Source organism: Lissotriton vulgaris, chromosome 9 (genome assembly GCF_964263255.1).
Source record: "Lissotriton vulgaris chromosome 9, aLisVul1.2, whole genome shotgun sequence".
Lineage (NCBI taxonomy): Eukaryota > Metazoa > Chordata > Amphibia > Caudata > Salamandridae > Lissotriton > Lissotriton vulgaris.
Window position 1 is genome coordinate 887422817 of NC_141697.1, and position 25280 is coordinate 887448096.

Below are 25280 nucleotides of genomic sequence, written 5' to 3' on the forward strand. Positions count from 1 at the left end.
GAAGAGGCCCTCCAAGTATGCCGTCACGTTCTCACCCTCCTCGCCTGACGGAACGCCACGGACCCTGATGTTATTCCGCCTGGATCGATTTTCGAGGTCCTCGGCGTGGGCCTGCAGCTCAATCTGTTGTTCCCGCAGCCGCAGGACCTCCTGCTGCAGATGGGTGATCTCCTCGTCTCTGGAGTGACCGGCCTCCTCCATGGTGTTGACCCGCTCCCCCAGGGAGTCCACCTCTCTCCGTACCCCGCGGACCTCCCCGGCCACCTCTTGCTTCAACGTTTGAAAGTCCTCCCGCAAGGAGCTGAAGAGCGACTCAAGGAATGACCGTGTTACCGGGGGTTCTCCTCCTTCAGCGCCCCTGGTCGGGGCCGGGGAGGTCGTGGTGGGTTGATTCCCTCCGCTACACAGGGCACCGCGCCCCAACATGTCCGGCAAAGTCCGATCACCCCTTCTTTGTCCCCTAGCGTTCGACATCTTGGCTGCACAGGGGGCGTCGGTGGACGGCGCTCGGCAAAAGAGATCAACAGGGCCAGAGCAGCAACACACCGGTCAGGGAACACCGCCACACAGAGATCCCGAGCAGGGCCGAGCAGCCGGGCCGGAGTCCACAAAATGGCCGCCCGTTACTATCAATAGGCCAACGCCCAAGGAGTGAGGCCTACCCTCGTCTCAAGTCCAGTGGCGAGAAACACAGCCGGAGGGCAAACTCGCGGGGCAGGGGCCACCGGGGCCGGCAATCCTGGGGGAATATCTGCCCTGGGGGCACAACCCCACTCCTCCACGACCAGTACCGGGCCGTAGCGGCCTCACGGGGCGAGCACCCTCAAGCCTCGGACCTGCGTAGCAACTCGATGCCGGCTCCGCCTCCGTCTTACTCCTCCGTGCAGCTCCGCTCTCATCAACCACCTTCGGTCAGCTCCGCTCCATTCGCGAAGTCCCCTTCGACTCCTACTCCGACACCACGGCCCAGGTACTTCAGCGGGCCATTCACAGGCGGCAGGGCACACCGTCAGGATCCCCGGGCCCAGAGGTCTCGCGGCTCCCGGCTCACACACAGGCCGCCAGCGGGCTCCGCCCCAAGCTGTTTCGGTCTGAATCGCACCTCCGAAGGGGCAATCAAGGCTCAACGATCGCTCCGCACCGCCACCGGGGTCTCCAGGCTCAATCACCGCATGATCCGGGGGGGAATCAGCGGTTACGAGCGGTGCAGGGTTTCAGGGGCCCGGGAGCTCTCGGCAAGTGCGACCTCTCAGCCCGCCATCTTGGCCACGCCGTTCATGGTCGACTTTTTTAATACTTTGGAAACCTTGTAAAATACTGTCACAATTATGTCACCAATGTTTTGATTTCCTGTTTCTCACTGGGGACACTATGCACATTTTTCTTTTTCATTGTATATAGATTTGTGTTTGGAAAATATAAAATACGATTGTATCAAACTAACACCATAGGTGTATGTGGTTTCTTTGTCTTCTGACATCAATTTAACCCTTCCATTGCGATTGTGCATCTTAATATCTACATAGTATTCTATTATTCCACAGGAACCACTGTTTCTGACAATAATTTACCTACCCAGGTTCCTTAGTGAGTTGGGTTTCCTTGTCGTTTTTCTCGGCCCAAACATGTTGGGGCCAGGGCAGAGAGGCAAGATTGTAGAGGAAGGACTCTAGAAGCTTCTCACTTCAAAGTGGGCCTCAGGTATGAGTAGTGAAATTGCAGACCCAACTCTTCAGTACACTTCTGGACCTGTGTATAACTCAGAACATAGACTTGTTGCAGGAATGCCTGTCCTGCTACCCTTCTACTCTGCTGCCTGAGTGAGAAGGACTGTCCTGCATCTTGAACCCAAGACCACCAGAGTGACACCAAGGACTAGTTGGCTGTCCTCCAGTTCAGAGGTCAGGGACAAATAGGCTCCTGTCCTCTTGACACCTACCCACTATAAGTCCTAATCCCCGAATTGGCGCCCCTCCAGTTCTGGACCCTCGGAAGTGGGGCTAAAGGAGCTCTGTCAGCCAGGTGTGGTCTCTACCAGAACCAACGCAGCACAACACAAACCTAATGCAGCTCTTCACTGCACCTCATTGGAACAGACAAAACCAGATGCAATCACGCATCGCATCCCATGCTTCTCATCTGAACCACTGCTACATGACGCATTTTGGATGTGGACATCACAGCTCCTCATCAGAACTATCTCAGGCTCGATGCAAGTCTGTATTGCAGCCCTCACAGCTCATCGGAACCACTGCTGTGTGACACATCCGCAATGCCAGACCTTTCATCACTCTTTGGAACCACTGCTGTGCGTGCAGCGCTCTGCAAAAACCACAGTTGATGGACAGAATGTAGAACAATGTCTTACATTCACCCCAGTACAAAGATCTGGGCCTAAATCCATCGCTTTTTTGCACTCCACACCACCCTAGGTCAGACAATGGCCATATGCAAATCAGCCTTGACCCTGTGCCTCATGGGAACACTCGAGCCCGAACTACCAAGCCATGTCTTTCCCAGACCGGAATCAAGGATCCAAGGACCGGTTTCTGGCTATCAGCCTTCTTCAGCCTGGATAGCTTGACTCCAGTGATGTGGAGAGCCTGGGACTCACGTCTGAGCATACCCAGCCCACTCGGGGTGAAAATTGCAAAAACCACAGTTGATGGACAGAATGTAGAACAATGTCTTACATTCACCCCAGTACAAAGGTCTGGGCCTAAATCCATCGCTTTTTTGCACTCCAAAGCACCCTAGGTCAGTCAATGGCCATATGCAAATCAGCCTTGACCCTGTGCCTCATGGGAACAGTCCAGCCCGAACTACCAAGCCATGTCTTTCCCAGACCGGAATCAAGCATCCAAGGACCGGTTTCTGGCTATCAGCCTTCTTCAGCCTGGATAGCTTGACTCCAGTGATGTGGAGAGCCTGGGACTCACGTCTGAACATACCCAGCCCACTCGGGGTGAAAATTGCAAAAACCACAGTTGATGGACAGAATGTAGAACAATGTCTTACATTCACCCCAGTACAAAGATCTGGGCATAAATCCATCGCCTTTTTGCACTCCACACCACCCTAGGTCAGACAATGGCCATATGCAAATCAGCCTTGACCCTGTGCCTCATGGGAACACTCGAGCCCGAACTACCAAGCCATGTCTTTCCCAGACCGGAATCAAGCATCCAAGGACCGGTTTCTGGCTATCAGCCTTCTTCAGCTTGGATAGCTTGACTCCAGTGATGTGGAGAGCCTGGGACTCACGTCTGAGCATACCCAGACCACTCGGGGTGAAAATTGCAAAAACCACAGTTGATGGACAGAATGTAGAACAATGTCTTACATTCACCCCAGTACAAAGATCTGGGCCTAAATCCATCGCTTTTTTGCACTCCACACCACCCTAGGTCAGACAATGGCCATATGCAAATCTGCCTTGACCCTGTGCCTCATGGGAACAGTCCAGCCCGAACTACAAAGCCATGTCTTTTCCAGACCGTAATCAAGCATCCAAGGACCGGTTTCTGGCTATCAGCCTTCTTCAGCCTGGATAGCTTGACTCCAGTGATGTGGAGAGCCTGGGACTCACGTCTGAGCATACCCAGCCCATTCGGGGTGAAAATTGCAAAAACCACTGTTGATGGACAGAATGTAGAACAATGTCTTACATTCACCCCAGTACAAAGATCTGGTCCTAAATCCATAGCTTTTTTGTACTCCACACCACCCTAGGTCAGACAATGGCCATATGCAAATCTGCCTTGACCCTGTGCCTCATGGGAACAGTCCAGCCCGAACTACCAAGCCATGTCTTTCCCAGCCTTCTTCAGCCTGGATAGCTTGACTCCAGTGATGTGGAGAGCCTGGGACTCACGTCTGAGCATACCCAGCCCACTCGGGGTGAAAATTGCAAAAAACACAGTTTAAGATACATTTCTCACCAGAACTAACTTGGGCTCTATATCGGGTCCACGCTCCATCATTAGTCAGCCTGAACTTGTGAAATAATCCCATTCCAGCGCAACCAGATAACCACAGTTGGCTCTTTGTGCTTTTAAGCACAATTTTTACCTAGACCTTTAAAATTGCATATCGCTGGTTCTACTGTTTGGATTTGTGTCAAATAACTTATTAAAGTTTACTCTATTTTTCTAAATTGTTGTGGGAGCTACAGGCCACACGAGAAAACGTTAACAGGGTCGATTGCCATATCTAGGAGCCACCCTTTAACACTTTGGGCTCAGGGACCATTTTGGTGGGTGGATCCTTAGCAGCTATAATTAACCCAAGACGGTGGTTCAGGTCAACGGACACTCCTCCCCCCCATTTCCTATTAACGGCGGGACATGGCAGAGGTGCCCTTTATCAAGTTGCTTTTTGCTCTGTATATGGAGCTTATGTCACATAAGATTCGGACTAACTCCAGGATACAAGGGACTCTATTTGGGGGAGAGCAACACAGTATCAGTATATATGCAGATGTATAACTAGCAACCCTGGGGAAGCCTTCTGCCTCCCTGCCTGCTTTTCTTGATGAGTTAGAGGCATTTAGCCAGGCAACAGGCTTTAAAGCGACTATCCATAAATCACAGGCCTTTAATCTGACCCTCCAACCACTCATGCTGGACAACTTAAAACTGGCTTTTGCCCTTCAATGGACAACATCTATTCCCTATCTTGGGCTCCAGATTACACCCACGATCCCAGCAACAGTAGCGCTTAGTTATCAAAACCTGAACCACCAAATCAAGACCGATTTTCACTCTCCTGGATAGGACGCATAGCAGTTTTTAGGATGCCGATTCTTCCAAGGGTTTTGTTCCTTTTACAGCTTCGTCTGGTCAAGCCACCTCTTGGGACACTATGATCCCTCCAGCAGGAGCTGAACCATTTTGTGTGGTCTGACAAAAATCCCCTCTTGCATAGAGATCACAGTTATAGCCCCCAATTGAAGGAGGTCTAGGGCTCCCAAATCGTTATCGCTACTACCAGGCTACACACCTTAGTGTGTCTATGGAAAGATCTCGCGATGAGTTTGAGAAGCCTTGGCTTTTCATGGATAAAACCTTAGCAGGGCAGCCCCTCTCGAGAATTCCTTTTCGACCCAAAAACACTTGACCTAAAAGTCTCTACCTTTCTTCCATTACTAATTCTCCGATGGTTGCCTGGGATTGATTGGTGATTTGAGAGGGTCTCACATCCTTTTCTTCCCCATTGACACTTACAGTTGAGAACCCAGACTTTACTCCCAGCTTAAACAATCCAACATTCCACCCCTGGATGCAAGCGGGTTGCAGATCTATTGGCTAACTATTCAACCTGGAAGGGCCTGCCACTTTTGAATCCTTATGCATGGACCATGCGTTGCCAGTGTCTGAGCGCTGGCATTACATCCAGAACCACCACTGGGTGACACGCCCATCCGTCCGCCCTGGAATACAGCGTCAGCTTACCCTCTTCGAACGTTGCTTACTCTCTAGAATCTCCAATACCTGACTCATTTCAGAGTTATGTACCTGATATGCTACCCAAATCCACTAGCCAGAAATGCTGGGACTTAGAAATAGAAAGAGAGCTTACATCGAAAGAGTGGGGAGACATTTATTATCACACAAGGCATATAGCCAAAGTGGCTTGTATTGATTGTCACATAAGGGTACCTTACACCCAGCTGACTGCATAAATGTAAACTATCTAGATTGCCTGATTGCTGGCACCAATGTGAGTCTCCAGGTACTCTGCTACACATGCAATGGGATTGTCCAAAGCTCGCGTCTAACTGGCTGCAGTTTCTTAATGACATTGTCACCCACTTTGACACAGAACATTCCAGATTATCCACCTACATCATCCTGGGCCTACTGAACGGACTTACCTTCCCACTTAAATCTCACAGGGGCTGCCAGATCAGACTGGCATTGGCCGCAGCCTTGCAAAACATCATGACACACTGGGGCACGGGGCACACTCCAACCTACCAAGGATGGATGCACCAAATCTGGTATATATTACAGATGGAACGCATAACTCTCACCTTTTCTAATCAGGGTACTTTCTTCCCCAGGCTTTGGAGCCCATTTTTAAAATTGCTAATGATGTAGTGAAAAGACTAGTCAAAATTACACAATTTCTCCAATTAGATAACTTTCACTTACTGGGCCCATTTCATACTCCTATTTCAATCACTGGTCCTCCAATGGATCTTTTATGTGAGCTAATAGGGACTTGGGTATTCAGAGAATGTGAGTCAATTCCTTATGAGGACCTGGAATAAGAATTGCCAAATACATACTAGTTCTCAATAACCAATCTACATTTGTCGTGAACCATTTTATACTTCATACATTCATGAAAATCACTCCAAGAATGACTTGAATACGATAATTTGCTCATGTAAATCGTTTATTTCAAGCCTCAAGTTGAATGGTCAGGAAACATAAATCGCATTTCAAATTTGGATTTAATACAGTTAATTTGAAAAATTTGCCACACAATGCCATACAGATTCGAATGAGAAAAACATTTGCTGGTTACCTAGGAAAGGAAAAGAGAAAGAAACATGGAAAATTCAAGATTTAGCGTTTAGATCATACAAACCAAGGAATACGGTGTCGCAGTTCGATGTGTCACAGGAAAGAGTCAGAAAACCCTTCAGCCGAAAGGTTATCTCCTGCACACTTTACTAGCCGGTAAGTGCAGGGTCTAGTTAGTTCAGGAAACTTCAGGTCAAATGGGTTTGGCATTCAGATTTCAGCTTTCAGTCCGACAGTGTGCCAGGCAGGAAAAAGGTAATTGACAGCCTGCCCCGACTCCTCCTCTAAGGGGCAGTTATACTTCCAAAAGTGTTAGTTTACACCCACAAAGTATCCATTCTAGTCATCCCACATGGTTTCAATTGGTCATTCACAGTGGGCAGTTCATGGTGTGATCAATACCTCACGAAAAAATCCAGAGGCATTAAGTAATCCTTTTGCAAAATCATCCAATTTAAACCACAAAAAGTAACCTCCACAAAGAGTTCTCACAGTGTGTAAAGTGATTACTTCAGCTAGATTCTGTTTTTCGAGCTAGGAAAGAAAAGCATCTGAGGCATACACAAAGACTCGCTGAATCATTACCACATTACGATTAATACAGAACACACATTAATAGAAGTATTTTTCTTAGTTAATTGAATCACTATTCTTCTTCTAGAAGTTACATGTCGATATTAGCCACTCCCAAAAATTATTTACATGTTTATCATTTTTCAAACCCAAATATTTACGTTTCCATTTTACAGTTACACGTTTATACCACACAATACTAAGATAGGCTGCAAACTTCATATTATCTATCAGTGCTAAAAAATAAGCTTTTTAATCATTTCAGTTGCAATATTTATGTAGACATTTTCATTTTGACACCTTTTGAAAGTTATCGTTGTTGTGTCCTAGCAGACACAGTCTAAGGGTTAAAAATGTAAGCCTACACTAAACACCCACCCACCACTGATGTCACGAGGCACGTGACATCAGTCAATAAAAGGAGCCGAGCGCACGTGCTCGGAGCTCACTAACCCACTATACCCCTGGTGTCTGTGTGGTAATTCTTATGAGTATGTGGGCCTAGGGCCCCACGACTACACAATGGCGATGAGGGAGTGGATCTAACTCCACGCGACGCAGCCACTGCAAAAAGGGAGGAGAATGCTGCCCGTGTGAAGGGCACCCCCTGACGAGGTGGCGCCGGCCGCCGAGAGGCCCTAGGGGTGTAAGCCTTGCCCCGGGCCTAGCCGTTGAAGAGGAGGTGATCGGGAGCTGACCCCGCAGCTCTCTGGCCACGCCGTGCAGAAGGAGGCGTCCGTCCCTGCACCAAGCGGACCGTGCGGTGACCACCCGCGACTGCCCTGGTGAGCAGAGACCGGACGGAGCCCACCCGCCGCGGCCGAGCCGACTGCAAGGCCCGTAGGCCGGAGGTGAGCCGAGGAGCTGTGAATGGCCCTAGGGGTCGCAGATGCCAGGAGCGATCCCCCCGTATGTAAATACACGAAGCGGAGCCCATCCGCATGGCCATGGCGCCTTGCCGCGAGAGACGCGCCCGAACTTAAACTTCAAATAAAGCAGCGCCAGCGGAGCCCACCCGCGGCTTGCCTGAGGTGACTTACCCCCCTATGAACAATGATTACAGCAAGGCCAGCGGAGACCACCCGCGGCCTGCCTGCAGCGTGTGAGAAGTGCGGCGGCGGGGTCAGGAAACGGCCCCCTTTAAACACTGCATAAAGCAGAGCCTGCGGAGCCCACCCGCGGCCTGCCAGAAGGAGTGTCCCCTGTCCCCCACCCAGCGTGAGAGAAGAGAAGCTGCCGCGGGCAGGGAGAGCAAAGGAAAGTGCAGCGCAGCTCCCCTCTGGACAGTGCATAATAAGCGGAGCAGACCCGCTCCAGACGCTGCCTCGCCCGTCGGAACATGGCCCCCAGCTCCCCTGCCCGCGCGCGGAGGGAATGAGGCTGCCGCGGGCAGGGAGCGAAAAGAACAAACAATGAGCCCTCAGCGACCGGACATGGTCCCCAGCCCCCCCTCGCACCATAAGTACTGAAATGCCTGCAAGCGGGCAGCGCCGCCGAAGTGAACCGGAAGGTGGTGCGCGGCAGTACTGGCTGCTGGAGGGCCCCATGCCACGTTTTTGAATGTGCCCGGACCCCCGCAGGGGCAAAGAAGCTGTCCCTCCACATGCGCACGGACACACACGCACAGAAAGTGCATCACTGCGCACCTACAATGAAAGGAAAGAGATGGGACTTACCTCTACTCAGCCGTGACTCCAGCCCCCTCCTCTCCTGCACACTCCATGGACAGCTGGACCTACAAGCTGTAACAGCAGGAGAGGCAACAGAAAAGAAAGTTACCAAGAGCTGGAAACTGCTGCAGAAGGAAACCCACAGACTACACTGCCATCTAGTGGACACTGTTGAGAATTGCACCAGAAGAAACAAAGAATAAAACAAGCACAAGACAGCACAAGGAAAAGCCTACAGAGGACAAGCCTACAGCGACGCGAACGTAGACGGAGACCCATCACCACTGCAGAAGTGACGCCTGTGGCCACAGGTGTTCATCGCAAAAGCAGGAGAGACAACAACCTCACGCTGGACGTCGAGGGAGAGTCAAGACGTCTACCGCAAGCAGCAAGATTCACAGGCAACCGACTGGAAGAGCGCAAGTGTACCCCGGACGCGGACAGTACAGGACAGCGCCTAACGGAGAGGAAGCCACACCCTAAGCACCAGAAGACGTGCAAGGCAAGTACCCAAGTGTGAAGAAGAAAAGTGTGACGCGCAAGTGGAAGAGCGACAACGCCAAAGAACTGAAAGTGCAAGGAACAAAGCTACACTGAAGACGTATCACGACGGTACCAGGTGAAGCCAGCACTTGCCACTGCAATGCACACTGACGTGCAACGGAAGAGTAAAGCAAAGTTACCCCGCAGCCAAAAAGAGGCAAAGCAACCAAGCACGGTCAACGCCCCAAGAAGCTAAAGAGCCTCACCGGAAGCGAGCACGAGAAGTGCATCCACTGGAGAAGGTCCATGGAGCGGTGAAGTAACCCTCCGGAAAAGCAGAGCGCAGGCGAAACTGCCCCAACGAAAAAACACTGCAGCAGAAGCACACGGCGATCCCAATGATCGCGGATAGCAAGAAGATTCACGAAGAGCAAGCTGTCCACCCCATCTGGTAGCAAAGAAGATCGCCCAAGAAGAAAAGGATGATCCGACAAGACAGAGGGGCGCCCAAACAAAAGCCGATCACCAAGATGATCACCCGTGAAGGTAAAAGAAGATAACCGACCTGCCAACAGGTTGCCGGAATACTGATCCGCCACAAAAGCTCAGCAAAGGTATTCTGTCAAGAAGTCAGGATGAAGATGTCGTGCCGTAAGACGTCCGTCAACTGAGTGATCAGGAGAATGTCGGAAAGAAGACCCGGAGAGACGGATGCAACACTCACAAGAAAAGAAGTGAAAGGAGGCAAGAGAGAAGATCGTAATAACCGGTCCAGTCACCGAACAGTGGAGAGAAGACCGTGTCCTAATGACAGGACAAGACCAGACGGAAACAGGCGGAGTGCACGCTGCTTGAAGAAGCCTGGTCAGCAAGACAAAGGAAGAAAGGTGACCGCACCGAGTCAGGAAAAGGAGAAGGGAGAATGATGTGGCACGACGCCAAGAACAACATCTGGAAAAGGTGAGGAGAGGTGTGACAAGTCTACACACTTAAAAGAAGAAGAGGTGACACACCACAACATTGTGTACAGTGACCCACACGTCCAGGAGAACACTGAGACCACCAAGAACAGAACAGCTACCCATTCACAAGATCCCGACGACCCGTGGACGGTAGGAGAGCACAGGCCGGACCATTGGCAACACCCACCTTTGGGATTGAACGGAAGTCTGGAAGCGGAGGGAGCTCAGATGGCCTGAAAAAGGAGAACTGACCAATCCCCACCAGCCCATGGAGATCCAAGGGGCAAAGGCCTCAGGGACACCGGTGGCAGAGGGTCCCTATACGAGAGATGGATCCATCGCTGTCTCACCTGCACGTCCCAGGGAGAAGAGGAACTTGTGCGCAAAGGCAGGAGTCAACAACTACCCTTCAGGTGGAGCTACGGGCTTTGTGAGGTAGTACCCTCATTGTCTCCTCCATTCACACGCAGACTGTGGAGTTGGAGCAACGCTGTGGAATAATACCCGGCCTAGTGGAAACCTGACGCAAAGGGCCTCTGGTATATCTCGTGGCAGGAGAATACCCGCGAGAGGGGCATCCTAGTGAGAAGAATGTCCTTCAAACTCTATCCTTGCAATGTGAAGCCAAACTGCTGACAGTGAAGAAACCGACGGACCAGCAGAAGACAACGTCATCCTAATCTAACATCTGGTCATCCTGGTTGACGTCATCCTCAAAAGCCAGATCTCAGTGGACTGACCAACACATGTCCACGGCGCAAGCGAAGAAGAGCACACCCACCGATAACCAGGACGTCAAGCCAAGAAGAAATAAAGCTTCAGCAGCAATTTCCACCGTCATCATCAAGCAAGCAGCTGAAGAGACTCGATGTAGATTTGTGATTATTGTATATTTGTGTATTTCCTCCCAGAGGTTCGGACTTTTGTTCTTCCTTAATTTTTATTAAATTTTGGGAGGAATGTTGTGTCCTAGCAGACACAGTCTAAGGGTTAAAAATGTAAGCCTACACTAAACACCCACCCACCACTGATGTCACGAGGCACGTGACATCAGTCAATAAAAGGAGCCGAGCGCCCGTGCTCGGAGCCCACTAACCCACTATACCCCTGGTGTCTGTGTCGCAATTATTATGAGTATGTGGGCCTAGTGCCCCACGACTCCACAATCGTCAGCACATTTTCTGTGTTAATTAATGTTTAGTTTTCTCAACACCAAGTGATTAAATGTAATAGGTAAACATTGTCTACTTCATGTTTCTCACTTGCTTTACGATTTCATATTTTGAAGTTTCAAAACACTCCAGCGTGCTTTTAAGATGCAATATAAAGTTTCACGTTTTTCGTTTCAACCATTTTATACAATTTCATCTCTTGTTCATGGTGAGAATTGATAGAGGCAATCGTCATTTGACTTTTACGCTCCATCACTAACGAACATACTTGTCCCAAACATTTACGACTTCTTTGTCTGTCTGAGGCCCTCCCCACTACCACCTATGAGAGTCCAATTCATGGTTTGGCTATGCAGGAGACTGGGCTGTTTTCCTTTTTATATGCTACCAAGTGCCAGGGTTGCGGGGGGGGCGATCAGTTATGGGGACCTCACACACTCTAATGCTATTTTGCCAATGGATTTCAGGCCTTGAATTGCTAATGTTTTATGTTTCAAACTAATAAAGACATTTATACCCATAAATTTGTGTGGGAATTTATCTTATGTTTTGTTTTCACTTTTTTACTGTTTGCAAGTGCTGCACAAATACTTAGTACATTGTCTCTAAGTTAAGCCTGACTGCTTTTGTGCCAAGCTACCAGAGGGTTGAGCACAGGTAAATGTAGGTGTGCTTGTGTTTCACCCTGATGAGAATTGAGGTTGCTGCTTGAGTAGGATTTCACTTCCCTCAACCAGTAACCCAATTTCCTACAGCGTCACCCAAAATGTTAACACATTGACAGGAATTACCATCACAACACTTCCAGCCAATGATAATGGTAGTCCGCAGGGCCGCCGTGCATTTATAAGGGTTAAAAGAAGATACCCCGTCACTTTGACGGAGTATTTTACTCCGACTCTAACGGAGTAAAGCCTGTCCTCTGCTCTCCAAATTAGACTCTTCATTTTATGTCAAGAAATGGAGGCTCATATTATGCCATCTTCCCTTCTGTTCTTTGCCACAAAAGCCAGACAGCTTTACAAACATAAATATAATTAAAAAATTACAACACCACACACTCCCTGGTGCTGGACTACCAATGTAGGTAACAGAGGTGTTTCATTAATACATTGTAAACAGACCCCTCACAGTCCATCAGTTCCTCTTTCTTGATGCAACAGCCAGATCTGTTTTCTTCATGCTTACCGTTTTCACAACTTTAAATTGTTAATTGTTCTTACAAGCTTAAATGTAATTATTTGTCTCCTTGGGCCGCACTTTCCCTGGCAGCGAGCAATGCTCTGTGTATACGTCTGGCCTGTTATGGTCACCTTAGTAAGTTGAGTGTTTTTTTTCCTAGTTTCAGCATGCGTGTTCCTACCCTCGCTCCCTCAACTTTTCCAACCTAGAAGTTCACAGCGTTTCTCAGAGATGGACTCCAACGTCTGAAATATTGTCATCAGCTCCAAGGACGCTTCTTTAGGTCATAACCGAACTTAAAGGTCTTCTAAAGTCCAAGCATTGAATCCCAAAGACCTTTCAGACCACACCTCAGACATTTTCACAAAACAAGCCTAACCAACATTATTAACTTGGTTACTCTTTTTCTACATATTTGAACATTTACATGTTTTATTGCTATTACACCGTTTTCATAGACAAAACAATATATTACGTATCTAAAACTATAATTTTCATGAGTAATGCAATGGCTCACCTCTCACAAAATGAAAAAGAGATGAAAATGAAGATAATTTCAAGAAAGGTTTTTACAAAATAATTTAGTAAAAATCGCAGTTAATGTTTCTATGGACTCCTTTGTGCAAGATATTGCCAAGAATGTCAAAGATATAATTTAATCAGCCCAGACTGGTTTAAGCAGCCTAAAAATCATACCACATACAATTGCCCAGAATTATACATGGTCCTATTCCCTTGTAAGTCCAAAAGCAAGGAAAAAAACAAACACTCACTATCATGCAACATTAGGCCTTCAGATCATGCTGGTACCTCTGCACATAAGATTTCAGATATTATTGGTAAATTGATTGAGGTGGACAACGCTCAGAGGGTCCACTACCCTCAAAACGTGTCATGGAAGTGCATCGTAAGAAATTACATTTATCAGACCCTTCTGACCAATCCAACATTAATTTGGATACTTTGCCTCTTCCCATGATTTGAATTCAGACTGTCACGATGATTTGTACCTGAATTTGTGTGGTCCAAACAAAAGTAAAATAAAAAAATTGTCCATATTTCCAAAGGAGAATAAGAAATCAACATCTTCATAAGATCTATATGACGCTTCGGAGAACCGATGTTCAATTTTGCTTACTTTTTCATCCATTTCTTCAGATTGGGCCAATATCTTCAGACTGGTTGACGACTCTTCATGTGGAAGAGTACTTACATGCAGTCATAGTCTCAAAATTGTTAACTTTAATTTTCAAGTATGGCAAAGACCTTAAAAAGGATTGTGAATGGGCCTGGCCAACCTGACAGGATACGTTACTTGATGCCTTGAGCTCCATCACAACGATTTGAGAGTCAACAGACCCTTCAGAACTCTCAAATTGGACACAAAGTGCCATATGCCTCATACTGCAGATTCCAGAGGGAAACGCAACAGATCACTTTTAAAGTTGGACCCAAGCTCTCTGAATAGGCCTCCTTGGGAAAAGGCCCTGCAGCAAAGGGACACTTTCCTATTAACAACTTCATTAGAGAAATCTCTAAAATGTCAACAATCCTACTTCATAGGCAAGGCACAACTTTCCCTTAAAAATGTCTTTGGAAAACGTTTTTTATATAGACTGACAGAAAAGGGAGCTATTTTGCTGATTGTGGACAATTGGACACAAGTTCCCAGTTCTATTATAACAAAGGACAATCCTGGCACCAGTATGGGAGACCATCCATCTATCCCTAAAAGACAAGGGATAGCAGATACCACAGACATATTTAAGAAAGATTTACGCAACGCAGCAAGCCACCTTGCTGCACTGTGCTGTGTTGCATGAAAGGGAGAGGGCAGGAAAGTGCCGTATTTAACACCATCGCTGCTTGAGTTATTCTTCTTCTGTGCTGAGGGTCAATATAAATGGGTGTGGTCATGACGAGCTCAGCTCGTCATGAGCAGACGAGCACCGTGCCTCGTCATGAGCACGTAAGGGGTTAACATTATACGTCCCATTCCTGCTCTCTACCTTCGCTGACTCACAAACTGCTTCCTAGCACCAATGCAGACACGCTGGCACCAAGGTACAACTGTGCCTGCATTGTAGGTCGAATTGTTTTTGTGCAGGAAGGGGCCCCTTCCTCCACAAAAACAATCCTCAGAGGCATTTTCCTCTTTCTGCTTGTGCTGTACAATGCAGCACACTTAAAAAGAAGAAACAACGCAGAGAAATAAAGATATTTCTTTTTATTGAACCTGTGGTGAGTAGACATACAATTCTGATGCATTCCTAGGTCTGTGACTGAGTGTATGGGTGGATGCATGGGAAAACCCACACTCCACCCACGGCACACCTCCCTGCTGCACAGTAATGCCAGACAGTGATTTGCTCTGCCTTGTGTCACTCTAGAGTTATCAAGCCATACAGGGCCTTGCGTGGCGTGGTAAATCATATTTTAGGCTTTGTTTCACCCTGCGTCCCCTCGCGTAGCACAGGGCGACGCAAAACCCTTCATAAATTTAGCCCACAAGTGACTGTGAGAAAGAAAGGGTAAGGGGTGTTAAATAGGTCCATCACATATCCCCCCACATTAGGGTTAACCAGCAATAAACAAAATGTGACGTTCCTCAGAAATAACCTTAGACTAATAGTTAAGTGTGGTCACCAATGTCCCATATAGAGTAGCATAATTTTCATTAAACCTTTTCCAAATGGGGAATCCCAAATTCCAGATTTTGTAACCCTCACCCACCTATGTGTCATCCTTCATCTTCGTGTTAAGTCCCACACTAGGCAGGAGCTGCAATGCCTAGTGGTCCCTGCTCCACAAAGGAGGGGGTTCACCTTTAGAGGGAGTTCTTCCACTGTCTATACTTTTGGTTTTCAGCATCGAGGGTGAGTGAAACCACTGGCATTTTCAGTTGTCATCAAATGTAGAACCTGAATTATGTTGCTAAATTTTTCCCTAGCCAATATGCAACAAGATTGGTATAGGACAATGAATCTAGGGATGAGGTGCTACAATCTTTTAGCCAACATTACGGTAAGAATTTTAAGGCTGAAATTAAGTTAGGCAATGAATCTATAACAGAAGCAATTAACCTTTTGTTTCTCTAACAGAAGCAATTAACCTTTTGTTTCTCTTTATATATGGACTAGCAGCCCGTCCCGACGTTGTGCGGGTATGAATTGCTGCCGGCCAGTAGTATATTGTTTTGTAGGATTTCGTTTTGATAGCATTTCTTATCTGTGACAGGCCTGTGAAACGCTTGGATTCACAGTGTACTGCTGATGCACTTAAGAGTGCGTGTTCAGTAGTGTGTGAACTCGAGTTTCCCTACTTTATTTTTCCTTGCAATATTATATAGCGCGAACTCAACAACATGGCATGAGCACAATTTACATTATAGAAGAACACATTCATTTGTGGTAGGCACGGGTAGACAAAGCGATTTGCCTGGAATCACAGGATGTTGAGCTGATGCCGAGATTCGAACGTAGCTCCCCAGCTCTAAAGTTTGCAATTCTAGAACTTGTGGCGGGAGGTGTGTCTAAAAGTGTATGTCGGTGCTGGCCATCAATGAGAGAGACATGTGCATTTTTCAAATGGGTGGTGAAAAAATACGACTATGTTGCTGGAGATGTGGGCCGCCGTGCCACCAATGTACTTACCGGGGGAGGGTAAACACCCATTATTCGGCAACTTTCTTTCCGCAAACCATCACTGCACATACTTTCATTACGAAAGTACCATGACTCCGCAATGCCATTATAACACATGGCATTACATTTTATATGCTTTTACTACGCATACATTTACCACGAAATTCGTTGTAAATGCATGAATGGTAAAAACATGTTTTTTAAAAAATGTTTGGATAAGGTAAGTATGGGTATAGGGGTATATGTTTTGGGGTACTGAGGGATATGTTTTGGGGTGTTTGGGTATTTTAAGGGTTCAGATATAGTTTTGGGTTATGGGGTTCAGGGGTAGTTTTAGGGTTCAGGGATAGGTTTGGGTTTTGGGGTACAGGGGTATTTTTAGGGTTCAGGGCTAGGTTTGGGTTTGGGGTATAGGGGTATTTTTAGGGTTCAGGGGTACGTTTGGGTTTTGGGGTACAGGGGTGTTTTAAGGGTTCAGGGCTAGGTTTGGGTTTTGGGGTACAGGGGCCTTTTAGGGTTCAGGGCTATGTTTGGGTTTTGGGGTACAGAGGTATTTTAGGGTTCAGGGGTAGGTTTGGATTTTGGGGTACAGGGTTATTTTTAGGGTTCAGGGCTAGGTTTGGCTTTTGGGGTACAGGGGTATTTTTAGGGTTCAGGGGTAGGTTTGAGTTTTGGGGTACAGTGGTATTTTAAGGGTTCAGGGCTAAGTTTGGGTTTTGGGGTACAGGGGTATTTTAGGGTTCATGGGTAGGTTTGGGTTTTGGGGTACAGTGGTATTTTTAGGGTTCAAGGGTAGGTTTGGGTTTTGAGGTACAGGGGTATTTATAGGATTCAGGGCTAGGTTTGGGTTTTGGGGTACAGGGGTATTTTTAGGGTTTAGGGATAGGTTTGGGTTTTGGGGTACAGGATATATTTATAAGGTTAAGATGGGTTTGTGTTTAAGGGTGTTGGGGTATTTTAAGGAGTAAGGGTGGGTTATGATTATGGGGTGCAGGGTATTTAAAGGGAGCAGGGTGGGATCAGCACACGATATGAGACATGGCATGAAGGGCGGAACGTACCACACGCCCCCAGCGTTTGTCACGCCCCCAGCACACGCCCTCAGCACAACGCAGACACGCCCACAAGGGACTACTTTGCTGGCACGGTTCTTTTACCTTTTAAATGTATATGGTGAGCGACTGCATAGCCTATGTCATTCTGCTGAAACTGCCCTTTCCAACGCTGTATTGGGTGTTGTGATTGGTGCTGTGGTTCCTGAAATTACCCGCCTCAAAGGTTTGGGCTCTCTCTTTATTATATTAGTATAGATTAAAGTAATTTAGGCCTCTCCCTTTGTCATGGTTACTGCCCCTGCTCCCCTAAATAACTTATAATGTTTTGCAAAGTGTGGTAGTAGGAGCAGGGAGCCCCTTTTGTAGAAGTGAGTAGTGATGCCTCCAGCGTCCAGTGCTTTGCTAGAGGGATCTGGCCCTCTTCTTGTTTGTTCCTCTGGTTACCAGTATTTTATCAGCTTTATTGGATTTCTCTTAAAAGTGCTGTTTTAGTTTCAGATGCAAAAAGAACAATTGACAGACAGAATGCTGAACAATGTCAAACATTCACCCCAGTACAGATATCTGGGCCTAACTCCATAGTTATTCTTCTTCCCATGCTATTCAACTTTAAACCCAGCCACATGCAAATCAGTCTTGACACTGCTCCCCATGGGAATAGTGCAGCCTGAACTGCCAGGCCAGGTCCTCTCTGGGCCAGTAAAGAGCATCCTGGGACTAGTTTCGGGGTTTCACCCCTCATCAGCCAGCCTAGCTTGACTCTAGTGGCGTGGAGAGCACTGGGACCACCTCTGGACCTACACCCCACACTCGAGCTGAAAAGTTCACAAAGAGCAATCGATTAACCGAATAATGAACAATGTCAAACATTCACTCCAGTACAGAGATCAGGGCCTAAAGTCATCTTTTTTTGCTCCCCATAACATTCCAGTTTAAACCCAGCCATATGCAAATCATTCTTGACCCAGCTCCCCATGGCAACAGTCCAGCCTGGACGGCCAGGCCAGGTCCTCCCTGGACTGGAAACATGCATCCTGGGATGGTTTTAGGGTTTCACCCCTCATCAGCCAGGCTAGCTTGACTCCAGTGGCATGCAGAGCATGGGACCCACGTCTGGGCTTTCTCGCCTTAAGGGTGCCGGGTATGGCCAGACGTGGGTCCCGGAGTCAGTGTACCACTGGATTGAAGCTAGCCTGAATGATGAGGGGTGATACCCCGAAACCAGTCCTAGGATGTTTGTTTCTGGCCCAGGGAGACCGTGGCTTGGCAGTTCGGGCTGGACTGCTTCCATGAGGAGCAGGGTCAAGAATGATTTGCATATAGCTTGGTCTAAACTGTGGTGGCATGGTGAACAAAAGAACAATAGATTTAGCCCAGATCCCTTTACTGGGGTGAATGTTTGATTTTTTCCACAACTTTCATCAATTGTGTATCCGTTACTTTCTCAGCCCAAGAGCATTGGGTGCCCAGACGTGGGTCCGGAGCTCACTGTGCCACTGAATTCAACCTAGCCTGGCTGATGTATGATGATACGCTGAAACCGGTCCTAGGATGTTTATTTATGGTCCAGGGAGGACCTGGATTGGCAGTTCAGGTTGGACTGTTCCCATGAGGAGCAGGGTCAAGACTGAGTTGCATATGGCTAGGTCTACACTGGGGTGGCATGGTGAGCAAAAGAATGATGGATTTTACCCAGATCTCTTGAATGTGGGGGAATGTTTTATTTGTTCTGCATTCCATCCATTGATTGCATGTCTTTTGCTTCCTTGCCCTTAGTGCGCCGGGTATGCCCAGAGGTGGACCCCAGCCTGCGCCACTGGATTAAAGCTAGCCTGGCTGATGAGGGGTGATACCACGAAACCAGTCCTAGGATATTTGTTTCTGGTCCAGGAAGGACCTGGCTTGGCAGTTCGGGCTGAACTGTTCCCAAGAGGAGCAGGGTCAACTGATTTGCATATGGCTGGGGTAGCACAGTGAGCAGTAGAACAATATATTTAACCCAGATCTCTTGATTGGGGGTGAATGTTTGATTTGTTCCGCATTTTGTCCATCAATTGTTTTTCCTTTGCTTTCTCACCCTAAGTGTGCTGGAATGCTCAGACATGTGTCAAGGGCTCACTGTGCCACTGGATTCATGCGAGCCTGGCGGATAAGGGGTGCTAACCCAAAACCGGTCCAAGGATGTTTGTTTCTGGAAGGACCGGGCTTGGCAGTTCGGGTTGGACTGTATCCATGAGGACCAGGGTCAAGACTGATTTGCATATGGCTAGGTCTAAACAGGGGTGGCATGGCAAGCAAAAGAATGATGGATTTAACCCAGTTCTCTTGACTGGGGGGTGAATGTTTGATTTGTTTTGCATTCTGTCCATCAATTGTGTGTCTTTTTCTTTCTCACCCTATGTGAGCCATGTATGCCCAAACGTGGGTCATGCTAGCCTGGCTGATAAGGGGTGATACCCCGAAACCGGTCCTAGGATGTTTATTTCTGGTCCAGGGAGGACCTGACTTGGCAGTCCTGGCTGGACTGTTCCCATGAGGAGCAGGGTCAAGACTGATTTGCATATGGCTAGGTCTAAACTGGGGTGGCATGGTGAGCAAAGAACAATATCTTTAACCTAGGTGTCTTGACTGTGGATGAATGTTTCATTTGTTCCACAGTAGATCCATCAATTACATCTTTTTTGCTTTCTTGCACTCAGTGCGCCGGGTATGCCCAGAGGTGGGTCCCAGCCTCACTGTGCCACTGGATTCAAGCTGCAAAAAACGCAGTTGATGGACAGAATGCAGAACAATGTCTTACATTCACCCCAGTACAAAGATCTGGGCCTAAATACATCGTTTTTTGCACTCCACACCACCCTAGGTCAGACACTGGCTATATGCAACTCAGCCTTGACCCTGTGCCTCATAGGAACAGTCCAGCCCGAACTACCAAGCATGACTTTCCCAGACCGGAATCAAGCATCCAAGGACCGGTTTCTGGCTATCAGCCTTCTTCAGCCTGGATAGCTTGACTCCAGTGATGCGGAGAGCCTGGGACTCACGTCTGAGCATACCCAGCCCACTTGGGGTGAAAATTGCAAAAAACACAGTTGATGGACAGAATGCAGAACAATGTCTTACATTCACCCCAGTACAAAAATCTGGGCCTAAATCCATCGATTTTTGCACTCCACACCACCCTAGGTCAGACACTGGCTATATGCAAATCAGCCTTGACCCTGTGCCTCATGGGAACAGTCCAGCCCGAACTACCAAGCCATGTCTTTCCCAGACCGGAATCAAGCATCCAAGGACCGGTTTCTGGCTATCAGCCTTCTTCAGCCTGGATAGCTTGACTCCAGTGATGTGGAGAGCCTGGGACTCACGTCTGAGCATACCCAGCCCACTCGGGGTGAAAATTGCAAAAAACACAGTTGATGGACAGAATGCAGAACAATGTCTTACATTCACCCCAGTACAAAGATCTGGGCCTAAATCCATCGTTTTTTTGCACTCCACACCACCCTAGGTCAGACACTGGCTATATGCAAATCAGCCTTGACCCTGTGCCTCATGGGAACAGTCCAGCCCGAACTACCAAGCCATGTCTTTCCCAGACCGGAATCAAGCATCCAAGGACCGGTTTCTGGCTATCAGCCTTCTTCAGCCTGGATAGCTTGACTCCAGTGATGTGGAGAGCCTGGGACTCACGTCTGAGCATACCCAGCCCACTCGGGGTGAAAATTGCAAAAAACACAGTTGATGGACAGAATGCAGAACAATGTCTTACATTCACCCCAGTACAAAGATCTGGGCCTAAATCCATCGTTTTTTTGCACTCCACACCACCCTAGGTCAGACACTGGCTGCAGGAGAGTAGTGTCTGCTATCCTATGGTCACCCCAAATTTTTGCTTTTTGCTTCACTGGTTTATGACTTAATGTGGCTGTGGGCCTGCTAATCAGACCCACAGCCTGCTGTTCTCTCTCTAAATTACTGCCAATGCACTCTAGGTGCATTACGAATTGGGACTGGTTCACCTTATAGGCCCCTGTAACAGTGTACCATAGGTACCCAGGGCATAGGTGTAGCCAAGGCCTACCAGGGGCTGCAGCATGTATTATACCACCCCTGGCCTGGCCTCCATATTTGACACAACTGGCTGATCACTCAGCTGGGGTAAGTTGGTGTAATCACCTCTTACTTAGATATAGTATCCCTATATCTAACCATAACTGGACACATGTTAACCTATAAGCCACTCCTATGGAAGGGCTCTGCAATCCTGGAGGCAGAGTGCGTGGTTTCATGTGAGACGGTGCTCTAGCATGAGCTGAGCCCATCTGCAGCTGTCGGGAACAACTCCCTTAGCTGTTCCGGGATATTGCCATACCATATACTCTAATAGTGCATTATAATCCTCGTGGTTATATGCTAACTTTGGTTTGGCTTTATCAAAACATGTCGAGTAAGGTGTCATACGATTTGGAATACAATCTCCTCGACAGTTCTGTCGACGGGGATAGCATTCCACCCTTCTAGAGGGACACGACATGAACATAACCTGAACACCGGTTAAAGTTAAACTCGAGCCTCAGCATCACAAAATGGATGCTGCCACCACAGACACAAGTCTGACCTCCTGCTGCTGGGAGTTCTTCCAGCGAGGGAGGCTTGGACAAAGGGTTTCCTACCTTGGGAGGTGCGAGCACTACCCCAGACAGGATTTTGTTCAAGTTCAAGTTCCAAAATTTGTATAGCGCACTACTCACCCAGAGGGTCTCAAGGCGCTTGAAGGAGGGAGATGCTTTACATATCGAATAACCACGTTTTTAGTTGCTTTCTGAAGGAGAGGTGGTTCTGTGTAAGGCGGAGGTGAGTGGGGAGAGAGTTCCAGGTCTTGGCCGCCAAGTAGGAGAAGGATCTTCCTCCCATAGTGGATCTGTGAATTCGCGGAATTGCGGCGAGGGCTTGATTGGACGATCGTAGCTGGCGGGAGGGGGTGTAGAAGGATAGTCGCGTGTTGAGGCATTCAGGACCTAGGTCGTAGAGGGCTTTGTGTGCGTGGGTGAGGAGACGGAACGTTATTCTCTTGTTGACAGGGAGCCAATGGAGATCTTTCAGGTGGCCGGAAATGTGAGCTTGTCGAGGGATGTCCAGTATGAGTCTGGCTGAGGCGTTTTGGAAGCGTTGGAGTTTTTTCTGTAGTTTGGCTGTGGTTCCGGCGTAAAGGGTATTTCCGTAATCCAGACAGCTTGTGACTAGTGCATGGGTGACCGTCTTTCTTGTTTCGGTGGGGATCCATCGGAAGATTTTTTTGAGCATGCGTAGGATGTTGAAGCATAATGATGAGACGGCGTTGACTTGTCTGGTCATCGAGAGGGAGGAGTCCAGGATGAAGCCCAGGTTACGTGCGTGGTCCGTAGGTATGGGTGCGGATCCCAGGGCCAGTGGCCACCATGAGTCGTCCCATGGCAGAGGGGGATGACCCTAAGATGAGGACTTCCGTTTTGTCCGAGTTAAGTTTTAAACGGCTATTCTTCATCCATTCAGCTAATTCTGTCATTCCTTCGTGAAGGTTGGTTTTGGCGGTGTTTGGGTCTTTGGTGAGAGAGAGGATCAGCTGGGTGTCGTCTGCATAGGAGATGATGTTGAGGTTGTGTTGGCGTGCAATGGATGCTAGGGGACTCATGTATACGTTGAAGAGGGTGGGACTGAGTGATGAACCTTGTGGTACGCCGCAGATGACTTCGGTGGCCTTAGATTTGAAGGGGGGGAGGCGGACTCTCTGGGTTCTTACGGCAAGGAACGATATGATCCATTCCAATGCTTTCCCTTGTATTCCGACGTTGCTGAGTCGTTGTATAAGGGTGCTATGACAGACTGTGTCGAAGGCTGCAGAGAGGTCAAGTAAAATGAGGGCAACTGTTTCTCCGTTGTCCAGTAGTGTTCGGATGTCGTCTGTTGCTGCGATGAGGGCGGTTTCGGTGCTGTGTTTGGCTCAGAAGCCGGATTGTGAAGAGTCGAGGGATTTAATGGATTCGAGGAAGGCGGCGAGCTGACTGTTGACGGCTTTCTCAATGACTTTGGCGGGAAATGGGAGGAGCGAGATGGGGCGGTAGTTCTTAAGTTCGGTGGGGTCTGCTGTGGGTTTCTTCAGAAGGGCGCTGAGTTCGGCGTGTTTCCAGATTTCCGGGAAGGTAGCGGAGTTGAAGGAACAGTTGATGACATCGCGGAGATGGGGTGCGATGATGGAGCCTGATTTGTTGAAAATGTGGTGGGGGCATGGGTCGGTTGGCGATCCTGAGTGGATGGAGTTCATCAGGCGGATGGTGTCTTCGGTGGTGATTGGGTTCCAGGCGCAAATGTTGTTAGAGGGCTGTGTTGGTTCGGAAATGGGTGGAGTGGACATGTCTTCGAGCTGGTTTTCAAAGCTGTTGTGTATTTCGGCGATTTTGTTGTGGAAGAATGAGGATAGAGAGTCGCAGAGGTCTTGGGAGGGGGAAATGTCGTTGGTGCCGGCGGTGGGGTTAGTGAATTCTTTGACGATGTTGAATAGTTCTTTGCTGTTTTGGGCATTGTTGTCAAGTCGGTCCTTGAATGCTGATTTCTTGGTGGATCGGATTTGTTGGTGGTGTTTACGGATGGCGTTCTTGAAGGTGGCTAGGTTTTCACTGGTTGGGATTTTTCTCCAGGTTTTCTCGAGATGACGACAGAATTTCTTGGATTTCTTAAGGTCATCGTTGAACCAGGGGGCTTTTTTGCTACCTTGCTTGAATAGATGGGTTTTCAAGGGTGTGTATTGGGTAGGACAGGGCTGAATAGAATCAGACATGCCCGGGGCACACAAGGTGTCCTCGTGCATAAGCCAGTCCAAACCGGTGCTGGGGCTTTCCAGCCCCAGTCCTGGCGCGGAGCTGGACAAAGGAAAGGGGGGGTAACCGCCCCCCTTCCTGGTCCCACCCAGAGAAGGGACCTAGCAGGTGATCCACCCCTCAGATTGGGAATAAGAGTGGGAGCAGTGCCATGGCTCCTCAGATCATCCTGAATCAACTTGAAACTAAGGAGACGACTGGACTTCGACATTCTGCTGCACAGAAGACTGAAGAGCATCTCCCTTGTGGCCTAGGAGTGGCCACCCTGTGAACAAAGGCACCATCCAGCAACTCGATGTCTGCTTTGCTGCCGCCTCCTGCCGGAGCCCGAGCCCAGAGCCTGACGAGACCCAGACTCCCAAACTTCTTACACCCCGATCCACAGTCCCTGCAAAGAAGGGACCCGTGGAGGCACTGAGAGACGTGGGACCGGACATCCCAAAAGACCCCCGAGAAGCTGACTGCCCATCACCCGAGGCACCCTCGATGCTGTGCTTTGGGGATTTAGAAGCCCCACCACCGAGCAGCCCTTGCACCGAAGATCAGCCCCCCAGCATCTCCATGATCTTCATGGGGCCTTTTTGCATCATGCCACTCGACGCGCCATCCTGGCCACTTGCCACGTGGTCAGCGGCCATCTGTGCAATGAAACCTACAATTTACACTGCGGGTCTGGTTGCTCCAGACTTGCCCTCGCTCCTGTAAAGAGGAGCACCCGCTCTAACCTTGCTGGTCCGAGTGATAAGCTTTTTCCACTTCCTGCGTGGCTTGCATTAGCCAAGGCCTGTTTGCCCCAATCAAGTTGCCAGCCCCGCCATCAGCTAGAGCCTCTGTAGCCCAGCTCGTGATCGACTCCTGGACATCCTCGACCTCTTTGTGTCCACATGGCTGAGGAGACAAACTGCACCTCATCGCCTGTTTGCACCCGACATCGCCTGGTTCCATCCTGGTTCCACGGTAGTCACTGGCTAGTGACTTTGAACATTGTCCCCTCTGCTTTCAGGTCTTCATCACTTCAGATCCACCCTTAGATCCACCGTAACTCTTCTTGTCTCGACGCCTGCAGCATCTTCAGTTCCAAGCACCATCGACCTGCGTGACGAAACCCGACACTACTTCCCACCTGTGCACCTGCTTCCTGTGGGTGAG